Source organism: Euprymna scolopes, chromosome 7 (assembly GCF_053919585.1).
Source record: "Euprymna scolopes isolate OS-2025 chromosome 7, ASM5391958v1, whole genome shotgun sequence".
Classification (NCBI taxonomy): Eukaryota; Metazoa; Mollusca; class Cephalopoda; order Sepiida; family Sepiolidae; genus Euprymna; species Euprymna scolopes.
The window spans coordinates 12,090,429-12,104,863 of record NC_136488.1 but is presented as its reverse complement, the minus strand read 5'-3'; the positions used below and the strand labels follow the sequence as shown (position 1 = coordinate 12,104,863).

At 33.6% G+C, this 14,435-nt stretch overlaps 1 pseudogene; it reads left to right on the top strand.

The window, feature by feature from the left end:
- Nucleotides 1-5,331: 5,331 nt before the first annotated feature.
- On the top strand, nucleotides 5,332-5,488 carry LOC145280610 (U2 spliceosomal RNA; annotated as a pseudogene).
- The last annotated feature ends 8,947 nt before the right edge of the window (nucleotides 5,489-14,435 follow it).

Below are 14,435 nucleotides of genomic sequence, written 5' to 3'. Positions count from 1 at the left end.
GAGTGTACAGTAGAAATTGGTCAATATAGTAATCATTAGTAATGAAAATTTGGTAAATTTGATAACTTATATGAAACGGCTCATCAAGAACTTATTTACTTTAGACTTGAACACAACCATATTGTAGTCAGCCGGAAAGCAGGAAAACGGAAGACAATTCCACAGGCGTGCAGTTCTAATAAAAAAGCTTTGTTCATGGAATCAACGTTTAGGTTTAGGCACAGATAAAGAGTGGGGGAAATTATTGATAGTGTTTACAGCTAGACGAGTGTTTCTTGTGAAAGTTTGGCGAGGGGGGACCATAGATTGAAGCTCAGTTGAACACTTTCCATGAAAATAACGATACATCAGAGACAAACTCGCAACATCTCTGTGAGATAGAGGTTGCAAGGAGGAGAAAAGGACATCTCCTACGAGGCTACGAAGTCTATTTTGAACTCTATCAAGGCAGGACAAGTCCTTTCTAGCAGCTCCTGCCCAGATGTGGCAACAGTATTCCATCCTTGGACGTACCTGGCTCTTGTATAGATAGAGAATAGCATCAACAGTGAGATATCTACCGGATCGATAGAAAGATCCCACCATTTTTCCAGCGGCCTTGGCAACAGATTTGATCTACGTGTTCCATTTAAGATCAGGAGTAATGGTCAAGCCCAGAAGCTTGTCAAAACTTGAGGCCTCCTGAAGACGAGAGCCATTCATTTCAATTGATGACAAATGTGGATTAGAATGTTGATGATGTAAAGAGAGAAGCTTGGTTTTAGATGCATTAAAAGTAACCAGCCACTCCTTTCCCCATTGTACTACGTGCTCAAGATCAGAGGAGAGAGAATCGGAGAGAACTTGGTCGTTTACTGTCTTAGATGTGGTACCATAAATGGTAGTGTCGTCAGCATAAATGTCTACAAATGATGTAAGGATATGATTTGGAAGATCATTAATGTAGATCAGGAAAAGAGTTGGGCCCAGGATGGATCCCTGAGGGACACCGGCATTAATACTGTGAGCTTCTGATTTTTGCCCCTCAACTACTACTCTTATGACCCTATCAGAAAGAAATGATTTAATAATGTTTTCACCATAGTCTTCCACTGCTGGTAGTAATAATAAAATAATAAATATCTATTGATTTTGAAATATTAGTACATACCTCATTTTACGTCTGAGAAAATATCTGCACATCTTACATCCCTTTTTACGGTAATTGAGAAAAATAACAATTTCGTAGTTAAATATTTTTAGATTTATAAAGAATAGGTAATTATATCGTTCGGAAGTTAGTACGGAATCGGTAATTGTATCAGAATCAAGAAAATATCTGGATCGTTTCATCACTATTACACACACACACACACACATATAATATATATATATATATATATATATATATATATATAATGTTCAGAAAGTGTGAGCGAATATATATAATTACTTCCACAGTAAAGCCCCGTCGCAGATCACAAGAGCCAAGAAAGCTAACAAACCAGAAGTTCGAGACACGAGTTTCGCCCTCATTTTGGCTCATCAGTTAGACACATTCCGACTCGGGATTTGAAACCTGAGCCTCATGCATGGTAGGCGAGCGCTCTACCAACTGAGCAAACACGCCACACACACAAGAATGTCTATTAACTTACACAGATCAAGCAACTCACCTTTTTTAAATAAGTTTTTGAATAATTCGGCCGTGTCTACATATTCATATTTAATTCCAATTCGACTAGATTAACTTACGGTATTGCGTCAATATTTATCTAATAATTATAGTTTCTTGGTATTTGGTTAATGTTTAAAATTTAATTCGAATGGTTATTTTGATAGGTGAAATCTGATCATATTAATTACATTATGAATTAATATTTTTATAATGTATCTACCGCTTTCAATTGTTTGTCTATGGAACCTTAAATTGGGTAAAACTAGTTAGATAAGGTAGATAACTGTTGATTTAAAGTTTTTCATTTTCTTAGATTTCAAGGGTCATAAATTATTTTATTTTATTCTATTTATTTTTTATTTTCATGTTCACCCACAAATGGATGGTATCAATGACCCCCTTATTTAATCATAACTAATTTTAATTTTTATTAATTTATTTATTATTTGTATTTTTTTATTTGAACCTAATCGTTTAAATTGCCAGGGTTTGAGCTTAGTTTCCAAAACTATTATTGCAGTTTCAGTAATTGCTATCCCCCTATTTAGTTTAAATCGTTTCATTGACATTAAGTTAAGTTAAATACCTACTTTTTTGACATTAAATACCTACTTTTTTTTTTGTTCTATTACTTTGCGCTTCGTATTGTCATATTTACATTTGTGTGTGTTCCCTATACTTTACTGTCTAGTGACCGTATACCTATTTATTATTTTACTTAGTCTGTTTTCAGGTGGGAAGTGTCTCTCGATTATTTTATAGAATTCTCTAGGAATATCATTTACAATATGCTCACTGTACGAGGGTTGAACCGCACATGTTTCCTATGCCTATTTCTCCTATTTTTGACCTTATTGTTACCTGTATGCCTTGTGATATTTGGAAAAGGCTATAATCGAACCCTGTAAGCAAGTGGATAATGTAAATCCTACAAATGCAGTCCATTGTTAATTCTTTTAGAAATAGCTAAATATTAGTTATGTCGGAAAAAAGCTATTGTTCATACTTTTAGTATAACTGGATAATAAATATGTCAGTTAAAAGAATGTACAATGCATGTTTAAAAATATTGTTTAAAAATAGGTTAGATATATAACAATTAGTATTGAGAATTCTTTGTTTGCAGAATGTGTGTTTGGACAGACATATGTAAATCCACGTGAAAGTTAGTCACGTTGAGAACCACACTTCTGGCGTCATAAACAAAGGAGATTTCTCAATGTAGGATCAGATAAACAGAGAAGATCACACACGGCGATTGAGTCAGATGGAGTCTGGGAGCCCATTAGAGGTAGAAGAGTAGACCATGTAGTCAAAAAGGGTTGAATTCCTGACTTCATCAATCGGCCGACAGAAGAAGAATGAAATCACCATCAATAATTTTGTAACTGTGTTGTCTCGAGTTGTTTTTACAAGCGAAAAGGCAAATGTGTTTTGTATATCCATCTATAAACGAACTTGTATTACCCCCTTACAAGTAATGTATCTCCCCTCTATATGTGTTAACAAGAATCATCCCAGCCTATTATAAATGTCCCCCTAATTATCATCATCATCTGTTCTGAGTCCCCGTTAATGTGTCTCCAATATGAACCCGCCATCCCTTATAATATGTACCCGCTACACAATATGGTTGGTTCTGCACAAAGCTTTCACCACTATAAACAAATCATCTGTGTAGATTCCCGAGCAGCGAAGGTGTTGTGACGAAGCGCATACTTCGTACTTAACAGGAGTGTTCATCATATATATATATATATATATATATATATATATATATATATATATATATATACAGAGAGAGAGAGAGAGAGAGAGAGAGAGAGAGCGAGAGAGATATTTAAATACATGCACTATTGAATGTGAGCGTAGGAATTAATGTCGATGGCTGAGAATGTAGTTTTTATGCTTCTAACGTTTGCTTTCCTATGACTTTTAATGTCAGATTTCATAATTTGATACACCGATCAACTCAACTGAAGTAACCACGCATTTACATGCCTGTACATATAAACACATATATACAAGTACAATCAGCCACGCACTATATTCACAAAAACAAAATGTACTCAAAAGTTCACGTGTATTTATGTATATGTGCATGTACTCATATGTAAGCATTCGTATATAGAAGTATGCTTCTATCAACGACAAATATCTAAAATGTTAATGTTTATTATATTTATAAGTATTTGTTTTTCATACATACATAGGCATAAACATCTATTAATACGCACACACGTATATATATATGTGTATATATATATATATATATATGTACATATATGTGTACATACATATATATGATTGTTGGGCTGGATTAAATCTGACGATATGAAATAAAATGGAGAAGGACCTGAATACTCAACGTTTCGCCCGATTTATGCGGGCTTTTTCAAGAGGTACGGTTATTGACGAGAGAGTCGGAAGATTTAGACCTATATATAATGATGGGGGAGAACAGCGTGTTTTCCTTATGTAAATTAGATGTCTATATACATATCTACCTTTTATGATTAGAGAAAATAATAAATTAAAGTAAACTAGCATAATAGATTATGTTTAAAAGTTAAAATATCGTAGAGATTTAAAAGTTTGCATCTGGAAATATAATCGTGATAGATTAAATAAATAAAATGGAACGAGATTACGAAGGGTTTTTTTTTAATTAGAGATAATTGAATTGGGATAAAATAGCGTAGTAACTTAAATGATGGGGTCTAAAAATAAGAATATGAGGTGATAAAATGGGGTCTAAAAATAGACAGTGATAAAATAAAACACAGTAAATAAGTAAAATAAAAATAATAAAATGAAGTGAAATTACGAATGGATTATATATATATATATATATATATATATATATATATATATATATATATATATATATATCGAGTATAACCTGTGTCTAAATTATTCTCTTTAATAATTATTTTTGACAGATAGGGAGCAACGTGGAAAAAATCTTTTCTTTGTTTAATTATATTGCTGGAATGGGATATTATAGCTGACTCAATTAAACGCCATGTGGATCTGTTATATATGTGTTTAAGGAAAGTTGCTTTGTTAAAATTAAAATGGTGGTCGTTCTCCATGATGTGACAAAATATGCACTACAAATAAACCATAACCAAAACCGAGACAATTCCCTAAATAGCCAGACACAGGACAGAAAATTAACATTACCAACTAATAAAAACAACGACACAATCTATAACAACCTAAATAAGACAGCCATTAAAATAACAAACCTAAACTCTTTAACAATTAGGGATCTAACACGTAAAATTATGACTAATACCAACACTAACACCAAAGCTGGAATATATTCCATACCCTGCCTTGATTGTTGAAGAATATACGTAGGAGAAACTCAACGTAATTTAAATAAAAGAATGTATGAACACAAAAGAGATGTAAAACAACAATACACTCAACGCCATATTTTTTCACATCATGGGGAGTTGGTCCCAATTTTCCCTTCACTCATCACATTAAAAATCGGCCTTGTGCCTAATTTGCTCGGTGGGGGAGCAAATAAATACCAACCCTTCATACCAATTGTCACTATCCAGCTCCCCTACTCCCTAGGGAGTTGGTCTCCATTTCCCCTTCACTCCTCCAATTAAAAATCGGCCTTGTGCTTAACTTGCTCGGTGGGGGAGCAAATAAATACCCTTTTCTTTGCCTTTTGGCCAAGATCAAAGTGTAGTATGTGTTCTTACTACATGCTGTACTTATGTTTGTAACTTTGTGATATAAAGTGGGGGATCACTTTTCTGTATTAATTTAATGTAAATGACCACCTACTTTACAACCAGTTAGCCTCAAAGCCATTCAAGTCATTTTCCAGATCATTCAAGTTGTTTTTGAAGGATTCCAGTTATTTTTCAAGCATTCAAGTCATTCTTAAGGTCATTCAGTTCATCCTTAAGTTCATTAAAGTCATTCTAAGTCATTTACTTTTTATTTATTTAAGTCATTTCAACCCATTTTTAGGTCATTCTAGTTATTCTTTAAGAATTTCATGTCAATCCTACACTCACGCATTCATTCATTACACGAGTGCACGCGATTAATGGCTATCGGCCTTGTTAAAAACTCTCTTCGTAATCTCGTTTCTTTTATTTACTTAATCTATCACGATTATCTTTCCAGACGCAATCTTTTAAATCTCTTCGATATTTTAACTTTTAAACGTAATCCACTACGCTATTTATTTTCTCTAATCATAAAATGTAGATATGTATATAGACATCTAATTTACATAAGGAAAACACGTTGTTCTCCCCCGTCATTATATATAAGCCTAAATCTTCCGACTCTCTCGTCAATGACCATCCCTCTTGAAAAAGCTCGCATAAATCGGGCGAAACGTTGAGTATTCAGGTCCTTTCACCTCCATTTTATTTCATATATATGTGTATATGTACATGATGAAAATTTGGATTTTAATCTTTTATTTGACGTTAGCTTAATCATCAATTGATACAAAAGAGCATCTACTTGAATACTGTTTTTCCTCATACATTTATTAAGGGTATAAAAAATAATTTCAATCCCATCAATCGATTATCCTGTTTAGTTTGTGTTAATACTAAATTGTTTAATTTATCAAGAGAAAAATGGCGCAATACTACCTTATTAACCTACACAAACACTACACCCTTGTATTTCGTAAGATGTAATTTCTACAGTTTCATTGGGGGGGGGTTACTCACCCTCACTCCAAACAATGCATATCGCCACTTAGACGCAAGGGGCTACTATTTGAGACTCTACGTAAGAAAGATTACCAAGATGTTTGCTTACGTTGCATTTGAACTTCTGCATATCATACAGTTAGGGAAGCAGAATGGGAATTCCAAAGTCTAGCTCTCTGTTCCGTCTGCCTGCTTCCCTCCGCACTACAACTTGGATGTCTTCAAGTCCAATGTTAACAAATTCCTAATGAACCGCCCCCTTAATTAAACACTACATCAAATCTCCACACTAACGTAATGTATTTGCAATAACCCTTATCCCTGAGTGGCTTCCGGGCCTTGATAAGTGGTGATCACTGTGTAAAAAAAAAAAAGAACAAGTCTAGCTGTTCGAAAGAAGAAGATATCAGAGTAAGAAAGTTTTCTGGAATTTATGAAACTCAACAGTGAAGGAGTGTGATTTTGCTTCTAAGCAGGTTTGTAGGGGATATGTACGTCGAGGAAGCACAATACTATCAGTTCGTAGGAGCACATTCCGTTAAAATACTTGTAATAAAACAGGCACAAGGATGTAATATTGCGGCGATGGGGCAGGGGTTGGAGCCTAATTGACAAAGCTGGATCTATTAGACTGGAGACTCTTTTTTTGTTAAAACTACACTTTGTTGTTATAATCTTTCACGTATTCTAACGTGAACACATATTAAGAATTATTTTAAACGGCTTGGATGGTAGTGTTTTTATTAGTTGGAATTCTTCATTATTTAATATTATCATATAGATTTACGGAACACCTTGCATGAATTTTAGATACAATAGATACTGGAATCACAGCTAAGTATTTCCGCAGATTACATTATATTTCATTCTCATAGTACAAAAAACATTTCAATTTGTTGTTTAATATTTCTTCACAACTAAAACAAAACCACGAAGCAAACTTTTGGAGATAAAAAAATATACTACACATTTTAGATCTACAGTTAATGTCAGTGCGTAAATCACATGAGATTATATTCTCCAACGATGTTCACGTACTGCATTATTATGGTTCATTCCTAAAATTTTAAACAAATTCTGGATTTAGGAATTGCCAAAACCATGTCACTATTGCAAAATAAAACATGACTACTGTAAAAAAAAAAAAAAAAAAAAAAAACATTCCAAAAGTAATGCCTCCTATTTTTTATTATGTCTAAATGGTTTACAAGGAATTGCAAATTGTATTGTTATGATGACTAAATTTATACATCCATGGCCTGAAGTTCATCTCTTTGTTGCAGATATTCACGGTGTAAACTCTAATGAAAGAACCCTTGTCATGGATGTACGTAAAAATTAGAGATACATTATTGAATTTCTGGCAATGTGCATTGAGAATGGTGTTGACTATGTAAAACCGTAAATTCTGTAGCACAAAAGATTGCTAAATTAAATGGTATCGCTCCAGTCTTCGTAGCTCTTAAAATGTCTGAGTTAAAAATGGAGGTTTTACTTTTGGAATAGCTTTCGTATGGTACAGCACGCTCCAGAAGCCCATGCACAACCAGCAAATACTTATTTATCGAGAGGCAGAGAAAGAAATAGAACTTCTAACGAACGAGGACGTCAATTCATTTTTTCTTTTATATAGATACATTGAGAGCATTTCCAAGGTTGCTGTGAGGAAGGTGGCCTCTCTCTACCGTGCTAGAAAACTACTTACGCCTGAACCCTGTACCACTATAACGTCACCATTCGCCCATGTATGGAGATCTGTTGTCACATTTGGGCTGGTGCATCTGCTACTTGTCTCTCACTCCTGGACAGGGTTCAAAAGAAAGTCGCCTACTTGATAGGTCCTGAACTGTCATCTAAGTTTCAGCCTCTGTCCCATCGATAAAATGTTGCACCTCTCTGCCTATTCTACAAGTATTTTAATGGTGAATGCTCTGACGAACTACAGGCACTTGTACTCCCTCGACGTAAATACCCCCACAAACCCGACAAGCACCTGAATCCCACCCCTTCACAGTAGAGATTCCTAGGTGTAAGAAAGCCTTCTACTTTAATAGTTTCTTTCCCAGAACTGCTAGACTTTGGAACTTCCTTCCGGGATTCTGCTTTCCCAACTGTACTGACATGCAGAAATTCAAATGTAATGTGAACAGACATCTTGCTGCTTATCTCTCTTCATAATATCCCTGCAATGTATGTCCCCAATAGTAGCTTCCTACTTCAAACTAGCACTGTGCCTTGTTTCGGATGGAAAGTAAATAATAAAAAAATATTTAACTCTCACGAATTATAAGTCCTCTATTTCCTTTAGATTTTTTCTTTAAACATTAATGTCACGTGAACACGATAATCATCTTTCGTTTTTGTTAGCCCCTTACATCAAATGGCTTCATGCTTTGCCTAAAGCAATTTTCATAAAAAACGAAATTCCTGAACTCACTCCTTTCACTTCTTTCTTGAGGAACTGGATATTACTCACATTAAAAACCGATCTTGTGCCTTACTCTGCCCTCGTCGGAAGGCATGCAAATATGGACTATTAGAACTGCTTTATATGAATTGAGCATAATAAATAATATTTTACCCTTAGACATTATTATTATATACTAGCAGTATTATCACATAGAGGTATAGAAACTTATTATTTTGCGATATAATTTACATACATGACAGTGATGTGTACAAAGGTATGTTTAGTAGAGTATATGTCACGTTGAAAAATAGTCCCGCTTTCTTTAAATGCTCGTGTATATCATGAGAGAATGATTGAATCAACATAAAGTTAAAGAGGCGATAGAAATATGCAAATAGGTGAAAGTTAATTTTAAAGTATGTTCACTTAGAACAATAGCCACTTTTCTAAACATAATCCCAATACTAAAGTATTTTTCAGCATAAAGAAATTCAAAGACGCATTTCTGCTTCTGACGCACGTCTATGAAAGGGGTGTTTTTTTTTAGCTTCATGCCATCAATAACTGCAACAAAGAGAGGAAAATGTCAGGTCAGGAATGGACAAGTTCAGTCATCAGAACAGTCCCTTCTGATTCACTCGGCCGAATTATTAATAGGAGGCATTACTTGTAGCATGTCCTTCATATAATCGTTATTACATACAAAATAGCATTAGAGAGACTAACATTACTGATGTAACATTTAATAGACATATAATCATAAAGTTCAATAAATGTAATTTTGAATGATGTCTTTGTAATGTGAAAAATACACGCACGTATCTATATACTATTAAGCTATGGCGTTTCGACAGTTTAACGGTTCGTACACAAATAGAAACATGGCATTGGTTGACAAAAATAAGCACAGTAAACATTACTAAAGAAATAGTTTTTTCGCTGTCAATACGCATGTGTTTTATAAATTTATAGAAATTAACATAACATAATAATATAAAAAACATAACGTAAATACAGAGCGTTTATAGACATCATGAGTATTCGCTGTTTGTTCAATCCCAATTTGTTTACTTAAAACATAATATCTGTTATTTTTTATAATAAAAAAATTTACCAAACTACATTTATCTAAGATGCGCTTTCATTCAAATATTAACTATCTTTAAATATTAACGAGCTTTAAACATTAACTTGCTTTACATTTTAACCAGCGTACATTTCCAGGAAATATCACAAATATTTTAGTTGTGTTAGATTTAAGTCAGGTAAAGATTGAAATTGATGTTAATATTTGAGTTAACTGAAAAACAAAACTGCACAACGAGCATGAAATAAAAAAAAAAACATAATAGAAATTATTATTGCGTTATTCTTATGCGCGTATAAATATATTCTCCTTAGTACAAACGCATCAACTATTTACTGCATTCTAAATATCCTGAGTCAGCAATTTATTATGTAAATTATATTACATAATATATATATGCATATATATATATATCATTTTATGCATCCACATAAACTTTTATAAGTAGCTAAAATATTTTCAGTATCTACTAAAACAGTGCTCAATATGTGCCTCGAACTAGGTATTAAGTTATGAGCGTATATATTGACATTAAGCCATACAGAATATCCCTTTTTTTTTTTTTTACAAAGGCATCACCACATTATCAAGGCCCAGAGGCCACTCAAGGATAAGGGTTAAAGAGTGTACAGTAGAAATTGGTCAATATAGTAATCATTAGTAATGAAAATTTGGTAAATTTAATAACTTATATGGAACGGCTCATCAAGAACTTATTTACTTTAGACTTGAACACAACCATATTGTAGTCAGCCGGAAAGCAGGAAAACGGAAGACAATTCCACAGGCGTGCAGTTCTAAGAAAGAAGCTTTGTTCATGGAATCTACGTTTAGGTTTAGGCACAGATAAAGAGTGGGGGAAATTATTGATAGTGTTTACAGCTAGACGAGTGTTTCTTGTGAAAGTTTGGCGAGGGGGGACCATAGATTGAAGCTCTTCTTAGTAATGTAACAACATTTTGCGTAGTTTAATGGCCATATGAATTTTCATAACACTATATATATATATGTGTGTGTGTGTGAGAGAGTGTGTGTGTGTGTGTGTTTGCGTGTGTGTCTGAATGTATATGTATAGATAGGTATAAATAGGAATAATAAGTAAATAAATAAGCCTTATCGGCGAAGGCATATATTGTGTTCATCTGTTATGTGCGTTTCACGCCTGATGCAATATTCTGTTGCATATCGCATGAAAACGCATGAATAAATAAGATTTATGATAAGAATTATTTATTTTTATACTCACGAGACTCGTCATCGGGCGTTGCCTGGGAAAATCAATGAATGCAGGAAATGTATACTAAGATTTACTTAGTTATTAATATTAATAGTAGAGAGTATTATATTTATAAATGATAATGAGCATTTCAACGTTCGTACTATTCCATGCGGACGACAAAGCATTTACATTTTTTTAATTATTTAGAAAGGATGAGGGGTAAGTATATTTCAATCTACACAAACATTGGAATGGAAGATAATATTTTATATTAATTTTTAAAATAAGAACGAAAAGTATATGTTTTTCAAACACTTTAGTGTTAATTGTAAACCCGGTGACAATAAAACATAGTATCAGTTTACCAGGTTCGTACTACACACAGCTCGATTACAGATACTTTTTTTTGTATCGCATCTCGGACTTACAGTTAGTCTTAAAACTTTTGAAGAGCGCATATTTTTCCTTCTATTGTAAGTTTATGTAGTAAAAGATGAAGACGGTTATGGGGTTCTTAAGGGTCGAATGCTGGTCACAAAAGAACCAAATGTTACCCGATGTAAACTCCGAAGTATTCGCCGGTCCGTAACTGTACTTCTAGGTGGTTCCGATTTCAGAACACTCAAGAAAGTTCAGTAGCGTAGCCTTGATAGCCTATACGATGACGGGGTTTGATGCGCGGTTCCTATTATTCCTCGCTTCACCAGTGGTCCGCAGGATAAAAACAAAATAAAAAATAATAATAATAATAAATAGGAGGAAAAAGACAAAGGAAAATCTCAGTCTCAAGGAAAATAAGAGTAGCGCGGGCCACATTCTGCATCCAGTGTCAGGTTTGCTGCCCCTTTTCTGCTTGCTGTCCATTGAAAGAAAATTAACTGAAATAGACGGTATCCGTCTCGTAGTTAAGTCACGAATTTTGCAGACAACGAAAAAATAAAACTCTAGTCGTTAGTTATTATTTTTATGAGGATTGATTAGTAATTACGCTTCTGACTAAAATATTTTGCTATATACAGTACAATTAAATTAAAAAATACATGCGTTTTCTTTTCTCTTTAAGAACGCATATATTTACAGCCGCGTGAACAGTTCGCTCAAAAAAAACTATTTGCTTCGCACAGTTATCTCCTTTATCCTTTTCCTTCTTTTCTCTATCTCTCTCTCTATCTCTCTCTCTCTCTCTCTCTCTCTCTCTGTTTCTCTCTCTCTTTCTCTCTATCTCTCGGTCAGGGCGAGTGGTGGTGTGTACCGTGAGTGCAAGGGCTAGTTCAGACTCAATACCTTGAAAACAACTGCTCTCAACTGCCAAAATTCGCATCCCCATACCCTCTTATAGGGAAGTAACGGGGGATGGCTAACGAGGTCCGAGGTCCGCTTGAGCCAATCAACCTTCGCATTCCGAAAATTAAATTGGCCAATTTGGTAAAATCACTTTTACATATTAATTAAGTAATTTCCATTAAAAGTTTCTCACACAAAGCAACCTTGGAATTGACCTCAGGTAAAACTGATGCTCAAACTTAAGCAAAACAATCGTAAATAGTAACACACTCTGTTTTAGGAGTGCCTTCACGAAACAATATTATTATTATTATCATCAATCCCCAAATGTGTTCAACTTAAGTAATTTTTACTTATTTTGGTTTTAGTAAAAAAAAAAAAAAACATATAAATAGAATCAGCAAGGCAATCGGGAATTTCCTCGGATTTTTCACATAAAAACGCTCTGTCAGCTATATTTCAACCGTTATTGATGTAATTTTTAACTATCAACGAAAATTGGGTTACATATAAGACTTCTGTCTACAGTTGATGGATTTTATTGCTTCTTGAATCTTCTCATGATCTTCGATATAGTAGATCTCTAGACTTTTACACTTTAAAATATTTATTTTCAGTCTTAGTAAGGTAATTAAAATCCCTTTTTTTGATTTTACCAACATCTCAAAAGCAATTAAAAATAGAATAAGTAAATAAAACTCCATGGTTTATTGGGTATTATTTGTATATTTGTATATATGAATATGTATGTGTAACAGAAATTTACTAATTATATTGCCTGTCTTTTTCTAACCAGCAAACGAAACTAGCAAGTAAGTAATAAGTCAGACGACAATAGTAATCACGAACCTGCTCACATGAAATCAATTCGAAAACCATGCCTTTGCTCGATTATAAAAATCAATGGATCTCTTTTCTTTTAAAGACTGCAGATATAGTAACACAAACTTATGCATTAAAAACTTACTTATTGACGTAATTAAACCATTGAAGATAGGTATTTTAAGTATTTACTTAGATGAATAGCGAGGGATAAAACACGCGAAGCACATTTGTTTCCGTTATTTTTTACGGATATCCGTAATGTATATATATATATATATATATATATATATATATATGTATGTGTGTGTGTGTGTGTGTGTGTGTGTGTGATGACGTCAATTTATCACATTAATATACGAAGATATAATTTTATGCGTAAATTTATCAGTATTCACTTCAACCTTGCTCAATACATAGGTATAGCTAGGTAGTAAGTTATGAAAATATATACGGCAATTAAGCTACACAGAATATTCCACGTTTCATTCTCGTGAGAATTGGTCGGGCATGCCTGAAGAATTCTCACGAGAATGAAACAAGATAACAATATTTTGCTCTTGTAGTCCTTACTTTTGAACATCTCAAATCTAAATTTATATATATGCAGAGGAAGTCACAAAATAAAGACGAAACGTTGATGAACACATAACTCGGTATGTTCCTTATTATTTTTACTTCTCTCTCTCTCTCACTCTATCTCTCTCACTATATATATATATATATATATATATATATATATATATATATATATATATAAATGCGACTAATGCCTCCTATTTCGCCCAGATGAATCAGGGGAGGTTCCAAGGTTCAAAATTGTTGTTATAATGATTGAACTGACCCATTCATGACCCGGAAGTTTTTTTCTCTGTCGCAGATATTGACGGTGTGATACTCTTAGAAAAAGAAACCTCTGTAATTAAAGTGCGTCAGAAACAGAGGCAAGTCATTGAATTCCTGGTAAAAGTGCATTGAGAATAGTGGTGATTGTGTAGAAAAGTAAAGTATGGAGTTGCTCGTTCAAAGAGTACTACTCCCGTCTTCGTAGTGTCTAAACATGTTCAGTAAAAAATAAGCTTTACTTTGTATGACAAATCGCAATTTTCCCGCCCATGTGCGGCCATCGTTCATGGCTGGTTAAGTAAATTAATAATCGTAGTGACTATGCACAAAAATAAATTCTGAAACACAAAAGGTATATCGTTTTAATAATACCACTCCTGTCTTCGTAACTCTGTAACTTTTTGATT